We start from the raw sequence: 20,467 nt of genomic DNA, 5'->3' as shown, positions 1-20,467 counted from the left end.
TGATGTGTTCTTGAGTTGTTTTTTTTGTATGTTGATCTAGGTTAGGATTTATGAGCTAGATTGAGCTAGATTATGAAGAAAATGATGAAGAACACTTAGAACAATATGAGAGAACTTGAGAGAGAGTAGTTTGATGCATGTAAGTTGCAAAATGAGAGTGTTATTGGTGATGGTTGAAAACGTGAATGGAGGCTTGACATATAGCCTCCATTAGTTTGTAATTTTGTGAGATATTTTATGCTAGTTGCCAAATGGTTGGTTCCACATATTTGTTGACTATCTAGGGCTGCTAAGAGCTGAATTATTATATGTATATACCAATAGTATATATGTCTAGGAGCTAGGTATTGTACGAGTACGAATACGGTTGCATACGAGTAGAATTGTTGATGAAAATGAATGAGAATGCAATTGTAAGCATTTTTGTTAAGTATAAGTACTTTGATATGTGTCTTGAAGTCTTTCAAAAGTGTACTAATACTTCTTAATATACTACATGTATATACATTTTAACTGAGTCGTTAAGTCATCGTTAGTCGTTACATGTAAGTGTTGTTTTTTGAAACCTTTAAGTTAACGATCTCATTTAATGTTGTTATGAAACAACCCAACCCGTATTAAACCGGACCATAAAAATTTTTCCTTTTAATATACGTTAAATAATACTTTAGGTCCCATTACACATTTACCAAAACATATTTGTTACCAAAGTAAGTTCAACGAACTTAAAGCATACATTAATAATTTAAACTTCTCAATACAATAATACGTAGTTAAATCATAAACCAGTTATAATCATTATGACCCGACTAGTTACGTTTACACAAAACCGAGCATGGTGATTTGGGACTACGCTACCCAAATCCTAATCGAGTACAAAAGCAAGATCTTCTAAGCAACCTAGCCAAGATCTCTAATCCCCAAGCTTACCCGAGACGCCAAGCATGAGAACCTATAAAAATATCAACAACGAGAGGGTAAGCTAACGCTTAGTGAGTGAGAATATACTACATACATATATATGCATAAAATGGACACGCCACACAAATATACAAATACCGCATACCGGAGCATCCAAGCATAAAGGCAAGCTAGTCTAAGCATACCATAAGATCACTAAGCAACGAGCTAAAGATACATCAACAAAATATAAGTTCACCAACAACGATGTGAGCAATGCCAATAAACTACACCCGGAGGGTTAGCTATATCACGACAAAACAACGTTATACGTATACAAAATGTGTGTGTATATATATATATATATATATATATATATATATATATATATATATATATATATATATATATATATATATATATATATATATATATAACTCGAATAACATAATTGCTTACGCTTACAACGCAATAACCATGGTTAACCAATCGAACAAGGGAACGGTACTTGAAAGACCATCGGAGTTCATAACATCCATTAGTGTACATTACTCCGCGTATTCACTAATCCCTCGGGTGATGTCTTTAACACCGCGACTAACTCACCCTCACGACAATGTGGCATCTTAAACACCACGACAAAATCCACACGTCAATCAAAACAATGAGTGGTGTCTTGAACACCGCGACAGTTCCACTCCCATGACAATGTGGCATCTTAAACACCGCAACAATACCACATGTCAATCAACAATGAGTAGTGTCTTAAACACCGCGACAATACTACTTGTTCCTAGAATGTGGTGTCTTGAACACCGCGACAATTTCACATTCATACTACACAATTAAATAAATTATATACGTACACGCATAATTATTCCACTCACAATATTAACCCTTCGCCATTGGGGTTATATAATCCACATCACACGCCCATGTGATAACGTACACACAAAGTGTGCACCTCACCGAGGTGGTCAACCAAAATGCACAACCGTGCCAATTGGACCTATACACAAGTCCATCAAATCCACCTATATGTGAAGTGAGCTCTATAACTGAGAACCACTTCACCCGACCCGCACCCATCCTACACATACATATGCACATAGGATATTAACACTCACCTTAAGCCTTGATGAATGCAACCAAATAATCCGCAACACGCCAATGGTAAGTACCTATTCCATTAATCACATAACAAACAACACAATTAGGGTGGATTTTCAAACCAACCCAAATTGACACTTGGTACAAATTCGACCCAAATGCACTTCCAAGTACAAACCGAGCCCAAACTAACCAATGATCACTAACACTAGTGACAAAGGTCCTAATATGCCATTTAAACCCAAACGCAAGTGTTAAAGACTTATTATTCTCAAAATCGCCCATTAACCCTAATTTTGACCCTTAATAGTCAAAATCCCACCATTTACAAGTTTTGACACAAAGACATATTTAACTCGGGTTTATACTTCAACTTAATCTATTTTAAGTTTATAAACCTTATTAAATCAACAATTGGGTCATAATCAACACCAAACCCTAATTTTGACTCTAGTCAAAATTAGTCAAGCTCATGAACCCTAATTGCTTCCAACACCTCAATAATCACTAAATACTAGTGATTACACCCATTTGCAAGTCTTACAAGCATAAACTTGCACACCAAGCCCAAAACCCGCCAATAACAACTATAAACCCGAATCTTGGTGTTAATCTCCAATTAACAACAAAATGGGTTCCATCTATGAACATACAACCAAAAGCCCCAAATTTGAATGATGAACACGAAAATGAAATTCGAAGTTAGAGCTTACCGTTAGTATCACCGTGTAGCCAAGAATGAGGAGAACAAACTTGTCAACTACGCCAAAGATCAAAACCCGCTTCTTCCTTTCCAAAAATCCCTTTGAATCAAATGGGTGTTTGAGTTTTTGAGAGGAAAATGAAAAGAAAAGGAAAAAGAAAATAAGAAAATGAAATGAATGGACCAAATTTGAGGCTATAATCTGCCTCATACGCGAAAAGACCAAAACACCCTTGAATATCTTTTAATATTACAAAAATCTGGTACCAGCTCGCCCAGAATGCCGCGCCGCGGCCTTAATCGTCGCGCCGCGACTTTAAATGTGGTCTGGGATCACTTTTTATCGAACTTCTGATCTTGATTTATTCGAAACGCCGCACCGCAGCTCCCCTGGTCTCGCCGCGACACTCTGCACCACCTGATTCATTTTCTCGCGTACAAACTTCAACATACGAATACGCCTCGAACCTTTCATACACTAGTCGTACGTACACTTTACACCTATAAATCATATACGGGGAAAAACGGGGTGTTACAACTCTCCTCCACTTAGATTCAATCACGTCCTCATGATCCTAGTCACGAACCCAAACGGACCCACACTCAATGGTCCTCGAACATGCGTTTCAAACCGACTTTCCTAAGCAATTCTTCCCAATGAATCGCCTTTGACAACTAAATCGTCACCCGCGATTTATCAAAACCACAAATTCGAGCACTAAACTTGCTTAATCCCTCATATCGGGAAAAACCCAACCAATCTCGTACCGAGATATCAACTCCTAGCGTACCATAACAAGTACATTGCTAGTAACAACCGCAAACCAAGATGAAATCAACCATCAAATCGATGAAGACCGAATGAAAGTGAATCCTTACGGAAAACACTTACCACCAAACATCCCTTGTAGTGCGCAATAAAACCAATACGCCACTATCATAACATCATAAGCAACGGCTAAAACCAATAGTGCCCAAAATGACTATGGCAACGCAAATCCCAAGGCGTACAAAATCGACTATTGTCACACCCGTAACAACATATGAGCGAAACACGGCTATCGCATCACTAAACATACAACATGGTCCTCACGACCCCACCATTGGTGTATAGAACAACCAATAGATCCAACGACATGGTCCTTACGACCCCACCATCGGTGTATAAAACAACCGATAGATCACACATCATGGTCCTTACGACCCCACTATTGGTGTATAAAACAACCAATAGATCAAACGACATGGTCCTTACGACCCCACTGTCGGTGTATAAAATAACCGATAGATCACACATCATGAAGGCTGGCCGAAAACTATACGCGACCCACATTCCCAAATCTCGACACCGGATGAAGTCAGCGGACCCCGAAGGTCATGCTCCACCGATATAACACTACACCCATGATGAAGTCAGCGGACCCCGAAGGTCATGCTTCACCAATCACGTACTCCCATGATGAAGTCAGCGGACCCCGAAGGTCATGCTTCACCAATCACATACCATGATGAAGTCAGCGGACCCCGAAGGTCATGCTTCACCAATCACATACCATGATGAAGTTAGCGGACCCCGAAGGTCATGCTTCACCAATCACATACGCACTTTTAGCCTCGAACAACGTGTAGTGCAACATTGCGCTCTGCTACACTATAGTGAACCCTGACGGATACCACTAACCATTCACACAATCGAGCAAGAACCACCTATATCAAACATAGGTACAAATGATAATTCTCTAGAAGACAACCCGACACACACATCCCTTAACCGAGGGATTTCACTTTGCTCGTCTAACACTTCCATTATCTCTCAACGAGATTACCACATTATCACCTCGGTGATAATTTACAACCAAAACCATAAGTACAATTTAACCGAAATTGTACTCTACCACAAATCGACCAAAACTAGGTCCCAACAAAATTTTCGGATCTACCCTAAGCATTATCCGAATTCTCACCCTAAGGTCTCCTCGTGCGAGAGTGTAACTCCCCCACTTGGAACTACGTTCCATATCCACAACTCGTACAACCGTACAGTGCTACCAAAGGTAGACTTTACCAACAATTGGGCTCACACGACCCATCACCACATCTTGCTCCAACCTTGAGCACACGAAGGATTTCAATCAATCCTTAAACACTTCGAACAAAAAGTGCACCACCAATTACACAAACTATACCATCGCAATCATCCAATTGCTTTAGTTTGTCAAATTTCACCCGGTCACTCATGTACCTAAGGGTTTCTCTCCGGTACCCCAAGTACAATGTAACCGCAACACAATCGGAGTCGAACACCACGCTAGTAGGTATGAAAGAGGCACCTAATGTCACGTCACGTAGACTCCCTTACCAACATACATCGAGATCAACACTCGGTTTCTCGGGTTTCATCCCACCCGTCGAACCTCATGGTTCATCAACTTCAACACAAAAGCGAACACGCGCTTAACAACCGAACACCAAAACCCATTTCCATGGCTTGGTAGAAACATTTCCCAATACTAAGGAACGCTTGGTTGCACCAATTGTTACGCCCTTCGCCCAACAATCAAACGTTACCATAGGGTACTTCCATTAGGAACGTCACCCATAACAACAATATGCACAACACAAGGCATTTTACAACACAAACTCAAACGGCACTTAATAAATAGTCAAAGGACATATTTATTTAAACGAAACATACCTTAACGTCTCCTTGCCGCACCCATCCCCGCTAACTTGGGACATTCCGACTTACGATGTCCTTCTTCTTGGCAATTGAAGCACACCATACCATCTCCCTTTGGTACCGAACATTCCCAAGACTTGTGACCCCTCATGCCACAATTGTAACATCTAGATGCACTAGAATCCGGTATACCCATTCGCGTACCACCCGTGCTCACACTCGGACCCTTAGTCCTCTTACTCGGAGCACCATACGAAACAATCATGCTCCCACTTGAAGGTTCACCCTTCTTCGATCGTGAATACGACTCGAAACCCCTAGCCAAGTCGAAATAATTCCGCAAACAATTTCGCTTGACCCCAACTAATTTGTTCTTCAAGTCATCATTCAAAGTCCGATAGAAATCCCCCATCAACAAACGATCATATCCCAAATACTCCGGACAAAAACGAGCCTTCGTCATAAAGGTCGTCTTGAGAGTATTTAAATCCATAGAACCCGGTTGCAAATTTCGCAACTCCTTACGCAACTCCAACAAATCAGTTGAAGTCCGGAACTCCTCAAAGAATTCCTCCTTAAATTCGTTCCACGATAACGCCATAAACGGCTCACCACCGACAAGGTAAATCTTGCCATCCAACCAGTCCTTCGCCCTACCCCGCAACAAATTAGTAGCGAGTCTCGTCTTTTTCTTGGGAGGGCATTCAATAGTGCAAAAACACCCTTCGACATCCGAGATTCAAGTTGTGCTTACCAAAGGATCCGGTTTTCCATCATACATCGGGGGTTTAGTCCTCATGAAGCTCTTAAGACAACGCTCCATTTCACCACTACTTTAATGTTCGGAATACTTCCTATCCATTTCTTCTCGAAATGCACACATTTGCTCCGCAACGACGGCCGCAACTCTAGCATTAAACTCCGCATCGTTCGTCTCGATCCCATTTCCCGTCGCCATTCTAAGGAATGCAAAGCGATTAGATCACGAACGTATAAAGCACACACACAACACCGCCCCATCTTGCTAAGCACTCATCGTACATTACTTACTAGACATGATCTGCACCCGTAATAAGGTTTGCAAGTCCTTATTACGCATACATACCGTATCGGCTAGTTAGTACAACGACCGCCTCACTCGATGATTTAACCAACACCAACAAAAATTCTACACGATATAAACATACGCAAGAATATAATATCACAACACAAACCACAATCCTAGTTAGTTCACCTACACGCTAAGGCACTAACCAAGTCCCTATCCCGACCCGCTCACCTACAAGTCCCGCAGCAAATAAGCACACACAAAAGTCTAAGTCTAGGCACCTATCTCAAGTCGCCTAAATCCCTTAGACCATGCTCTGATACCACTTGAAACAACCCAACCCGTATTAAACCGGCCCATAAAAATTTTTCCTTTTAATATACGTTAAATAATACTTTAGGTCCTATTACACATTTACCACAACATATTTGTTACCAAAGTAAGTTCAACGAACTTAAAGCATACATTAATAATTTAAACTTCTCAATACAATAATACGTAGTTAAATCATAAACCGGTTATAATCATTATGACCCGACTAGTTACATTTACACAAAACCGAGCATGGTGATTTGGGACTACGCTACCCAAATCCTAATCGAGTACAAAAGCAAGATCTTCTAAGCAACCTAGCCAAGATCTCTAATCCCCAAGCTTACCCGAGCCGCCAAGCATGAGAACCTATAAAAATATCAACAACGAGAAGGTAAGCTAACGCTTAGTGAGTGAGAATATACTACATACATATATATGTATAAAATGGACACGCCACACAAATATCCAAATACCGCATACCGGAGCATTCAAGCATAAAGGCAAGCTAGTCTAAGCATACCGTAAGATCACTAAGCAACGAGCTAAAGATACATCAACAAAATATAAGTTCACCAACAACGATGTGAGCAATGCCAATAAACTACACCCGGAGGGTTAGCTATATCACGACAAAACAACGTTATACGTATACAAAATTTATATATATATATATATTTATATATATATATATATATATATATATATATATATATATATATATATATATATATATATATATATATATAACTCGAATAACATAATTGCTTACGCTTACAACGCAATAACCATGGTTAACCAATCGAACAAGGAAGCGGTACTTGAAAGACCGTCGGAGTTCATAACATCCATTAGTGTACATTACTCCGCGTATTCACTAATCTTGAACACCGTGACTAACTCACCCTCACGACAATGTGGCGTCTTAAACACCACGACGAAATCTACACGTCAATCAAAACAATGAGTGGTGTCTTGAACACCGCGACAGTTCCACTCCCATGACAATATAGCATCTTAAACACCGCGACAATACCACATGTCAATCAACAATGAGTAGTGTCTTAAACACCGCGACAATACTACTCGTTCCTAGAATGTGGTGTCTTGAACACCGCGACAATTCCACATTCATACTACACAATTAAATACATTATATACGTACACGCATAATTATTCCACTCACAATATTAACCCTTCGCCATTGGGGTTATATAATCCACATCACACGCCCATGTGATAACGTACACACAAAGTGTGCACCTCGCCAAGGTGGTCAATCAAAATGCACAACCGTGCCAATTGGACCTATACACAAGTCCATCAAATCCACCTATATGTGAAGTGAGCTCTATAACTGAGAACCACTTCACCCGACCCACACCCATCCTACACATACATATGCACATAGGATATTAAGACTCACCTTAAGCCTTGATGAATGCAACCAAATAATCCGCAACACGCCAATGTTAAGTACCTATTCCATTAATCACATAACAAACAACACAATTAGGGTGGATTTTCAAACCAACCCAAATTGACACTTAGTACAAATTCGACCCAAATGCACTTCCAAGTACAAACCGCGCCCAAACTAACCAATAATCACTAACACTAGTGACAAAGGTCCTAATATGCCATTTAAACCCAAACGCAAGTGTTAAACACTTATTATTCTCAAAATCGCTCATTAACCCTAATTTTGACCCTTAATAGTTAAAATCCCACCATTTACAAGTTTTGACACCAAGACATATTTAACTCGAGTTTATACTTCAACTTAATCTATTTTAAGTTTATAAACCTTATTAAATCAACAATTAGGTCATAATCAACACCAAACCCTAATTTTGACTCTAGTCAAAATTAGTCAACCTCATGAACCCTAATTGCTTCCAACACCTCAATAATCACTAAATACTAGTGATTACACCCATTTGCAAGTCTTACAAGCATAAACTTGCACACCAAGCCCAAAACCTGCCAATAACAACTATAAACCCGAATCTTGGTGTTAATCTCCAATTAACAACTAAATGGGTTCCATCTATGAACATACAACCAAAAGCCCCAAATTTGAATGATGAACACGAAAATGAAATTCGAAGTTAGAGCTTACCGTTAGTATCACCGTGTAGCCAAGAACGAGGAGAACAAACTTGTCAACTACGCCAAAGATCAAAACCCGCTTCTTCCTTTCCAAAAATCCTTTTGAATCAAATGGGTGTTTGAGTTTTTGAGAGGAAAATGAAAAGAAAAGGAAAAAGAAAATAAGGAAATGAAATGAATGGACCAGATTTGAGGCTATAATCTACCTCATATGTGAAAAGACCAAAACACCCTTGAATATCTTTTAATATTACAAAAATCGGGTACCAGCCCGCCCAGAATGCCGCGCCGCGGCCTTAATCGTCGCGCCGCGACTTTAACCGTGGTCTGGGATCACTTTTTATCGAACTTCTGATCTTGATTTATTCGAAACACCGCGCCGCGGCTCCCCTGGTCGTGCCGCGACATTCTGTACCACCTGATTCATTTTCTCGCATACAAACTTCAACATACGAATACGCCTCGAACCTTTCATACACTAGTCGCACGTACACTTTACACATATAAATCATATACGGGGAAAAACGGGGTGTTACATGTTAACCCATTATTATTATATCTAATGAGATGTTAAATTATTACATTACCATGATATTATGATGTCTGAATATATGTTAATATGATATATATACATTAAAATGTCGTTACAACGATAATCGTTACATATATGCCTCGTTTCGAAATTCTTAAGTTAGTAGTCTTGTTTTACATATGTAGTTCATTGTTAAGATACATAAATATATATATATAATTATCATTTTATCATGTTAAATATAGTGTAACAATACCTTAATATGATACATATGTATTTAGTAAGACGTTGTTATAATGATAATTGTTATATATATCGTTTCGAGTTTCTTAACTTAGTAATCTCATTTTTATATATTTAACTAATTGTTAATATACCTAGTGAGATACTTACTTATCATAATATCATGTTAACTATATATATATATATATATATATATATATATATATATATATATATATATATATATATATATATATATATATATATATATATATATATATATATCATCATATAGTTTTTACAAGTTTTAACGTTTGTGAATCGCCGGTCAACTCGGGTGGTCAATTGTCTACATGAAACTCATTTTAAATAATCAAGTCTTAACAAGTTTGATTGCTTAACATGTTGGAAACATTTAATCATGCAAAAAAAATAGTTTTCATTTAATATATATAATCATTGAAAAGTTCGGGTCACTACACTACCTACCCGTTAAATAAATTTCATCCCGAAATTTTAAGCAGATGAAGGTGTTGACGCATCTTTTGGAAATAAGTGCGGGTATTTCTTCTTCATCTGATCTTCACGTTCCCAGGTGAACTCGGGTCCTCTACGAGCATTCCATCGAACCTTAACAATTGGTATTTTATTTTGCTTAAGTATTTTAACCTCACGATCCATTATTTCGACGGGTTCTTCAATGAATTGAAGTTTTTCATTGATTTGGATTTCGTCTAACGGAATGGTGAGATCTTTTTTAGCAAAACATTTCTTCATATTCTAGACAATGAAAGTGTTATGTACCCCTGCGAGTTTTTGAGGTAGATCAAGTCGGTAAGCTACTGGTCCGACACGATCAATAATCTTGAATTGTCCAATGTATCTTGGATTTAATTTTCCCCGTTTACCAAATCGAACAACGCCTTTCTAAGGAGAAACCTTAAGCATGACCATCTCTCCAACAAATTGGAGACCTGCACTTTCTACCATAAAGTGCTTTAAACGGTGCCATCTCAATACTCGAGTGATAACTGTTGTTGTAGGAAAACTCTGCTAATGGTAGATGTCGATCCCAACTGTTTCCAAAATAAATAACACATGCTAGTAGCATGTCTTCAAGTGTCTGTATCGTTCTTTCACTCTGCCCATCAGTTTGTGGATGATAGGCAGTACTCATGTCTAGACGAGTCCCCTATGCTTGTTGCAACCTCTCCCAGAATCTTGAAACAAATCTGCCATCCCTATCAGAGATAATAGAGACTGGGATTCCATGTCTGGAGACGACTTCTTTCAAGTATAGTCGTGCTAACTTCTCTATTTTATCATCTTCTCTCATTGGCAGAAAGTGTGCTGACTTAGTAAGGCGATCGACTATTACCCATATAGTATCATAACCACTTGCAGTCCTTGGCAATTTAGTAATGAAATCCATGGTAATGTTTTCCCATTTCCATTCTGGGATTTCAGGTTGTTGAAGTAGACCTGATGGTTTCTGATGTTCAGCTTTGACCTTAGAACACGTCAAACATTCTCCTACGTATTTAGCAATATCAGCTTTAATACCCGGCCACCAAAAGTGTTTCTTGAGATCTTTGTACATCTTTCCCGCTCCGGGATGTATTGAGTATCTAGTTTTATGTGCTTCCTTAAATACCATTTCTCTCACATCTCCAAACTTTGGTACCCAAATTCTTTCAGCCCTATACCGGGTTCCGTCTTCTCTAATATTAAGATGTTTCTCCGAACCTTTGGGTATTTCATTCTTCAAATTTCCTTCTTTTAAAACTCCTTGTTGTGCCTCCTTTATTTGAGTAGTAAGGTTAGTACGAATAATTATATTCATGGCTTTTACCCGCATAGGTTCTCTGTCCTTTCTACTCAAAGCGTCGGCTACCACATTTGCCTTCCCCGGGTGATAATGAATCTAAAAATCATAATCATTCAACAATTCAATCCACATACGCTGCCTCATGTTCAGTTGTTTCTGATTAAATAAATGTTGGAGACTTTTGTGGTCAGTATATATAATACTTTTGACCCCATATAAGTAGCGCCTCCAAGTCTTTAATGCAAAAACAACAGCGCCCAATTCCAAATCGTGAGTCATATAATTTTGCTCATGAATCTTCAATTGCCTGGACGCATAAGCAATTACCTTCGTTCGTTGCGTTAATACGCAACTGAGACCTTGCTTTGAGGCGTCACAATATATCACAAAATCATCATTCCCTTCAGGCAATGACAATATGGGTGTCGTAGTTAACTTTTTCTTCAACAATTGAAACGCTTTCTCCTGTTCATCCTTCCATTCAAATTTCTTCCCTTTATACGTTAATGCAGTCAAGGGTTTTGCTATTTTGGAAAAATCTTGGATGAACCTTCTGTAGTAACCTGCCAGTCCTAAAAATTGGCTTATATGTTTCGGAGTTTTCGGAGTTTCCCACTTTTTAATGGTTTCAAACTTTGTCGGATCCACCTGAATACCCTCTTTGTTTACTATGTGACCGAGGAATTGAACTTCTTCCAACCAAAATGCACACTTTGAAAACTTAGCTTACAGTTTTTCTTTCCTCGGTAACTCTAGCACTTTTCTCAAATGTTCTTCGTGCTCTTGATCATTCTTTGAGTAAATGAGTATGTCATTGATGAAAACAATGACAAACTTGTCAAGGTATGGTCCACACACTCGGTTCATGAGGTCCATGAACACAGCTGGTGCGTTACTCAACCCAAACAGCATAACCATAAACTCACGTTTTCTGAAAGCAGTCTTCAGAATATCGTCCTCCTTCACTCACATTTGATGATACCCAGAACGTAAATCAATCTTCGAATAAACTGACGAGCCTTGTAGTTGATCAAATAAGTCATCGATTCTCGGTAGTGGGTAACGGTTCTTGATGGTAAGTTTGTTCAACTCTCGGTAGTCGATACACAACCTGAATGTACCATCCTTTTTTTTTTACAAACAAAACAGGAGCTCCCCATGGTGATGTACTTGGTCGTATAAAACCATGCTCTAATAGTTCTTGTAGTTGGCTTTGGAGTTCCTTCATTTCACTGGGTGCGAGTCTGTATGGAGTACGAGCTATTGGTGCAGCTCCTGGTACAAGATCTATTTGAAATTCAACGGATCGGTGTGGAGGTAGTCTCGGTAATTCTTTCGGAAATACATCAGGAAATTCTTTTGCGACGGGAACATCATTGATGTTCTTTTTTTCAGTTTGTACTTTCTCGACATGTGCTAGCACAGCATAGCAACCTTTTCTTATTAGCTTTTGCGCCTTCAAATTACTAATAAGATTTGACTTCGCGTTGCTCTTTTCTCCATACACCATTAAGGGTTTTCCTTCTTCTCGTACAATGCGAATTGCATTTTTGTAACATACGATCTCTGCTCTCTCCTTTTTCAACCAGTCCATGCCAATTATCACATCAAAACTCCCTAACTCTACTGGTATCAAATCAATCTTAAAAGTTTCGCTAACCAGTTTAATTTCTCGATTCCGACATATTTTATCTGCCGAAATTAATTTACCGTTTGCTAAATTGAGTAAAAATTTATTATTCATAGGCGTCAATGAACCACTTAATTTAGCACAAAAATTTATTATTTCCCTGGTTTGGGCACGTAGTTTTGTAGTGGCCCTTCTTCCCGCATCCATAACAAATAATGTGGGCATTACTTGTTCCTTTACCTGCTGGTCCATAAATTACACACTTCGTTGCATCATGCCCCTTTCTATTACATTTGATACATGATGCCGAACAAAAAGTAGTTGGATGGTACCCTTCACACCTTAGGCACGGAATTTTCTAGTTTTGATTGCCAGTGTTGTTATTGAGATTGTTGTTGGGATTGTTGTTGTTGTTGCGGTTGGTATTGTTGTTGGGACAATTGTTGTAGTTGTTGTTGTTGGGATGGTTTTTGTTGCCTTTGTTGTACGAAAAATGGTGCAATTATGGTTGTGGTTGTTGAAGCAATAGTTACTGTTATTGTTATATTGGTGACCCTTGTCACTGGTTTCTTCCCACTTTCTTTTGACTTATTTTGTCTTGGCTTCTTCGACCTCCTGTTCTTTAATTCTTTCCTCAATCTGATTTATGAGTTTATGAGCCATTCGACTTGCCTTTTGTATGGAGGCGGGCTCGAGTGAACTCACATCTTCTTGAATCCTTTCTGGTAACCCTTTCACAAACGCGTTGATCTTCTCTTCTTCATCTTCGAACGCTCTTGTACACAATAGGCACAACTCTGTGAATCTTCGTTTGTAAGTGGTAATGTCGAAACCTTGTGTTCATAATCCTCTAAGCTCTACCTTGAGCTTATTGACCTCGTTTCTGGGACGGTACTTCTCGTTCATCAAGTGCTTGAATGCTGACCACGGTAGTGCGTAAGCAGCATCTTGTCCCACTTGTTCTAGGTAGGTATTCCACCATGTTAATGCAGTACCTGTGAAAGTATGAGTGGCGTACTTCACCCTATCTTCTTCAGTACATTTACTTATGGTAAACACCGATTCGACCTTCTCGGTCCACCGTTTCAATCCGATTGGTCCTTCGGTTCCATCAAATTCCAAAGGTTTGCAGGCAGTAAATTCTTTGTAGGAGCATCCTACACGATTTCTTGTGGCGTTAGTTGCATTGCTAGATTCAGAGTTATTATTATTGTTTTGCATTGCAGCCTGTACTGCGGCTATGTTGATAGCAAGAAAAACACGGAAGTCTTCCTCACTCATGTTCAGGTTCTGACGAGTAGTCGGTGCCATTTCCTTCAAAAATAGCCAAAAGAATTAAGTTAATCATATAGAATATTAAGAGTAGTCAATAGTATTCCGTAGCTTAATATGAACTCATTTATAAAAGCTTTTTCTTCATATTAGCATTTTATAAGTTTTAATTCGGGTAGTACCTACTCGTTAAGTTCATACTTAATAGATAACATACAATTCAACTACTACATTTCTATATGAAAAACTGATTATAATAATATTTCACGTTCAAACTTTTATACAATATTTTACAAACTTACAATACCGCTATTTTACATATAGCATAAAATATAGCACATAATAACTTTGATACAAGGTAGTTGTGAAGATAATTCTAGCTAGTACGCAAGTCGTTCAGCAAAGGCAATAAAGACACATAATTCATAAGTCCAGAAACAAGTCATGCATTCTGGTTTTACTAAGATTACTTCCCATCCTTGGTCTTGTGGAAAATAACCGTTATGACCGTTGGCTAGGCAGCATGTTGTAATGTCGTCAAAAGGACGAGGGTTTCGTAATGCCCAACAGCCCCGTAGCAATCTAAAAACCTTGTTTCTTACCCCAACTACTGAATCCGTCACTTGTGGGAAGGTTTTATTTAAAAGTTGCAACCCGATGTTCTTTTTCTCAATTTAGTGAGAGGCAAAAATCACTAACCTGTAAACATAACATGCTTCTTTATGTTGCATGTTTGAAGCTCTTTCTAAAGCACGAACTCCTATGTTGGGATATGTGGAGTAAAGATAGGCTCTCAACCCGTAGCATAAAATTTCATTTGGGTTCCCCGCATTTAATGCTTTAAAGTAAACACGACGTAACTTAAAGTCTCCCCAATGTGATATACCCCATCTTTCAAAGGAAAGCCTTTTATAAGCTAAGGCATGCCTGAAATGTCTTTCAAATGTTCGACAAACTAATTTCGCCATAAATAATTGTGCTGACGAATTCCGACCGAATTTAGACAAGATTTCATCAATCATGTCCCCGGGTAAGTCTTCTAAAATATTCGGTTGTCTATCCTTAACGTCCATTGTGTGTTTTTTTTATACTGTAAAATAGACGAGGATTAGATTCGTAAAAGATAATTAACAAACAATACAAGCAATTTTTACATATAACATGAAAATACAAGCACACTACAATACATATATTACACAATATGATTACAATTCTTTATTCCGACTCACTCGTTTCTTCCTCTTCGGACTTGGTTCATTTCAATAATTTCCTAGGGATATATGGTGCTCCCCTAATACGAGCCGTTCTTTTCTCAAATGGTCTAGAAAAACCTGGTGGCTTAGATATTCCCGGGTTATAGTAAAAGTTGAAGAAATACGGGTGTTTACGGCACACCCCATCAGGGTACTTCATGTTAACATAAAGTTCATCAGTTTTGAGCTTGGGTTTTTCTATTTTGATGCCCTTTCCCTTGTTGTTTTCTTTTGCTTTTTCAAATTGGATCGAAGTAATTTCTATAACATCATCGGAATCCTCATCGGGATCCGATTCATCAGAAAAATGGTAATTTTCCCAATATTTTGCTTCCTTGGCGGAAACACCATTGACCATTATTAACTTTGGTCCATTGGTTGAGGATTTTTTTTTTTTATCTATTTTTCTGTGGTTCCTAATATTTCCCCCTCCGGAATCTCTTCCGCATTTTATAACAAGAATTGCCATACCAATTACTGAGAATCAATAATCAGTATTTTGAATCTCGCAGCAATTCTACGCCAACAGTTATATATATACCTATAACGTCTATCTCCTAGACTTACATACTGCGAATGTGAAGTTTCTGAAAAACACCCTAAACTGCGAACTAGTTCTTCGAATTTTGGAAAACACTGAATGAAGCTGCAAAAACTGTAAACGACCATAACCGTCGAAAGTTTGATGATAAGGAATAGTATGTTGACAAAGCTCAGAAATGTTAAAACTGGAAAACAGATTAAGCAAACCATGAAGGAGGCTGTGGACAAATCACAAAGACTAAACCTGCCTTCAAAGAATCCAAATGATTCAGTATCTACTGAAGTCATTAACCAATACCTTGCTCCTGACTCTAAAACTTACGGACAAATCTTCTTCATCATCCATCGATATTAGAAATTCTAAGATGTCATCATATCTTTCATTATAAATATTCTCGATATTTTTGAAGATATTTTCATAACTATTCTTATCTAAAATCACTTATCTCTTCGCGATATATGTATTACATCATGACAGAAACTATTTTAGTTTCTAAATTTTGAAACCTTCGAGTTTAAAATATGAATGTTTTTGAAGTAATGTTGAGAACTGAAGCATGAGTTAGTATAATATAATGACACTTGATCAACGTGATTATATTATAGTAAGTCATGCTAAGTTTCTAATGGAACGTGATGATTCACAGATAATAACGTCATCATGTACCATGTTACATAACTCTTTCATTCTAATAAACTATCAAGAAAAATATTTTTCATGATGATTCGGTTTTTTCCGGATATTCTGGTAATTTGACAAATCAAGATCGTGCCATTACAATTTCCTTCTTAGAACATTAACTATGTTCATTTTGAAATTCATATCTACGAATTCTGGACCATTACATACGGTGTTTAATAGCAAGAAGAGAAAACAAAAGAATGAAGCTCTGAAATAGAAATTGGAGTATAAATTGCAGCAAATAGGAGAGAGCATTAACTGTGGATGACAATGATTATAGAAGACAGAAGCAGAGACTTTGAAATATAAGGGAAGATATAAAGCCCAACAACAACCCAGAAATTACAAACCATATATATCGATGCATATAGCAAGATAAAGACACGGGAGAACTAAAAACACTATAAAACCAAGAGTATAGTAGAAGTAAATAGATTCTTCTGGCGGTAGATGAAAAATAGGAATGAAAGATATTAAAGATAGGAGTATATCACGAATTAGAACCGGATGGAGCATATTGACGAATGTTTTAGAAGTATGAAAGGAAGTATAGAAGGTGGGAGTGTGGAAACAAGGAAATGAAGAGGGTGGATTTATAATGAAATGTCAGACAGAGCAATCGAGACAGATCATCGCATTTAACCAAAGAGGATTCTAATTTCCTTAATTCCCGAAGAACCAAATTTTATTACGAAGATTTCCTCTAAAATCCCTTAAATTTCAGAAATCAACCGTGACTCACCGGCTAAGACGAACCTGCATTTACTCATTTCGCTCTTTTGTGATAACTTCACTCGTACTCTTCACATAAATGAATTGTTTTATCCATATTACTCTATGACGATAAAACTCTAATTTCCAACTCATATGAGTCATGAAAACATACTTATTGTCAGCCATGACCATCCCAATCATATTTCGGGACGAAATTTCTTTAACGGGTAGGTACTGTGACAACCCGAAAATTTCTGACCAAATTTAAACTTTATCTTTATATTATTCCGACACGATAAGCAAAGTTTGTTAAGTTGAATTTCAAGAATTTTAAACTGTGTTCATACATTCATTTAACCTCGTCCAAATTCTAACGATTCACGAACTATTATACAAATGGATATGATTGTATATATATGTGTATGTATATTATAACTTGAAAACGTAAACAAAGTATTAGGTATAATACGTTACATGATCGCATTTACCGATGGAATTAAAAGATGATATCAAATGATTGAGTTATCAAGATTCATTATGACATGATTTACGTGTCTCTGTTGAGAGGTCCACTTTGATTTAGAAACTTTTCATTTTTTAATGATATTCGGAATAATTGGTAAATTGATTTTACAAATTGGAATAAAGTGTCATTAACGTGAGTTAGTCAAAAGTTGGTGGAGATTTCCATTTAATTGTCAAAAGCATACTTTACAGTGATTGCCTCGTGACCCTGGGTAAATTAACTATTTAGTTTTCCTAATACTAAAAACGTTATTTGATATAATAACTTCAATTATTTAAACGAGTTTAAATTATATAAAACGGACTTTGAAATATAATTGGTTTTGAAAACTAAATAAATATTCCAATTTTATATATAAATTATATTCCTAAATAAAGATATATATATATATATATATATATATATATATATATATATATATATATATATATACATATATATTTTACAATGTAATATTAATATAGTTATAAAACATTTTGATTTAAGTAATATTTTAAATATATTATTAAATATATTTTAACAAACAACGAGAAGTTGATTTATAGAAGTAAATGACCAAGACACCCAAATGTATAAGTTATACTTTGTGTAATATAATTTATCAATGATTTAAGGTTATATTTTGACAAGGGTACGAGTCACGAAATGTAAAGTACAAGTTTTCTAAGCGTACGAAACGTCATTCGAAAATCCGAAAACGAGTCATAAACCATTTTCCAACGTACGTCTCAACGAAACTAAAGTTACAAGTTAACTAGGATTGAGGTAATTCTGATGGAATTGTGGTTCGAAATAAGGCACGTCTTGTGGCCAAAGGATATCGACAACAAGAGGGCATTGATTATGACGAAACGTTTGCTCCGGTTGCTAGGATTGAGGTAATTCGTCTTTTCCTTGCATTTGCTTCTCATATGAAGTTCACGGTGTTTCAAATGGATGTCAAAACTGCTTTTCTGAATGGTTATCTTCAAGAGGAAGTCTATGTTGATCAACCAGAAGGCGTTGTCGATCCCATTCATCCAAACCACGTTTACTACTTGGAGAAAGCTTTATACGGTCTGAAGCAAGCACCGCGTGCATGGTACGAGACCTTAACAAAGTATTTGCTGGACAATGACTTCTCTCATGGAACGATTGATACAACGCTATTCATCCGTAAAAACCACGGTCACATTCTCTTGGTTCAAATTTACGTTGATGATATTATTTTTGGTTCCACGTCCCCAGCCTTATGCAAAGAATTTGGTGACCTTATGGCCAGCAAATTCGAAATGAGCATGCTTGACCAGTTAACTTTCTTCTTGGGGTTACAAGTAAAACAATTACCAAATGGGATTTTTATCAGTCAAACAAAGTATATCAATGATATGCTAAAACGTTTTAAAATGACTGCTTTAAAACCAATGACAACCCCAATGAGGACTTTACTGGATGCTGATACTAATGGGGAACCCTTTGATATTACGCTTTATCGAAGCATGGTTGGTTCTTTAATGTATCTGACTGCAAGTCGACCAGACATTACACTTGTCGTAACTGTCTGTGCCCACTTTCAGTCCTAGCCTAAGAAATCTCACTCCAAAGCGGTTGTTAGGATTTTTCAATACCTTAAAGGTACACCTAACCTTGGGATCTGGTATCCTCATGGATCCGATTTCAATCTCACTTCTTATACTGATGCGGATCATGGTGGTTGCCATGTTGATAGAAAAAGCACATCTGGATCAATTCAGATGTTGGGGAATAGGCTAGTTGGTTGGTCATCCAAAAAGCAGAACTGTGTGTCTTTATCAACAGCTGAGTCTGAGTACATTGCTGCAGCTCACTGTTGTTCACAAGTTTTGTGGATGCAAACTCAACTCTTGGACTATGGCTTTAAGATTTCTAAGACCCCGATCTATTGTGATTCACAAAGTGCTATTGCAATAACAAGCAACCCGGTTCAGTATTCTAAAACTAAACACATAGATATTCGTTATCATTTCATTAAGGACCATGTAGAGAAAGGGGATGTAGAGTTATACTTTGTGCCTACTAAAGTGCAATTAGCTGATATGTTCACTAAACCTTTAGATGAACTTAGGCTAAAATTCTTGATCAAAGAGATTGGGATGGTAGAGTATAGTGCTTGATATTCCTTAGATCTGTTGGGACTTATTTTTGGGATCTTGTGTTTAGGGGGAGTAGATACTTTCTAGGGGGAGCAACTAAGTTTCAGTGCTTTAGATAATTTTTCTTTAAAGGACTGCCTTTAGATTAATGATAACTTCCCAGATATATTTGTTCAATGGTTACGCAAGGGGGAGGTAACTCATTGATATCCTATTTCAAGGGGGAGTTAATTCATTTTCTTGGGAACATAATCAAAATGCTGATTTACTTTCTTGTATATCACATTTT

This window comes from Rutidosis leptorrhynchoides, chromosome 10 (assembly GCF_046630445.1).
Source record: "Rutidosis leptorrhynchoides isolate AG116_Rl617_1_P2 chromosome 10, CSIRO_AGI_Rlap_v1, whole genome shotgun sequence".
Taxonomy (NCBI): domain Eukaryota; kingdom Viridiplantae; phylum Streptophyta; class Magnoliopsida; order Asterales; family Asteraceae; genus Rutidosis; species Rutidosis leptorrhynchoides.
Note: the sequence above shows the minus strand (reverse complement) of the source record.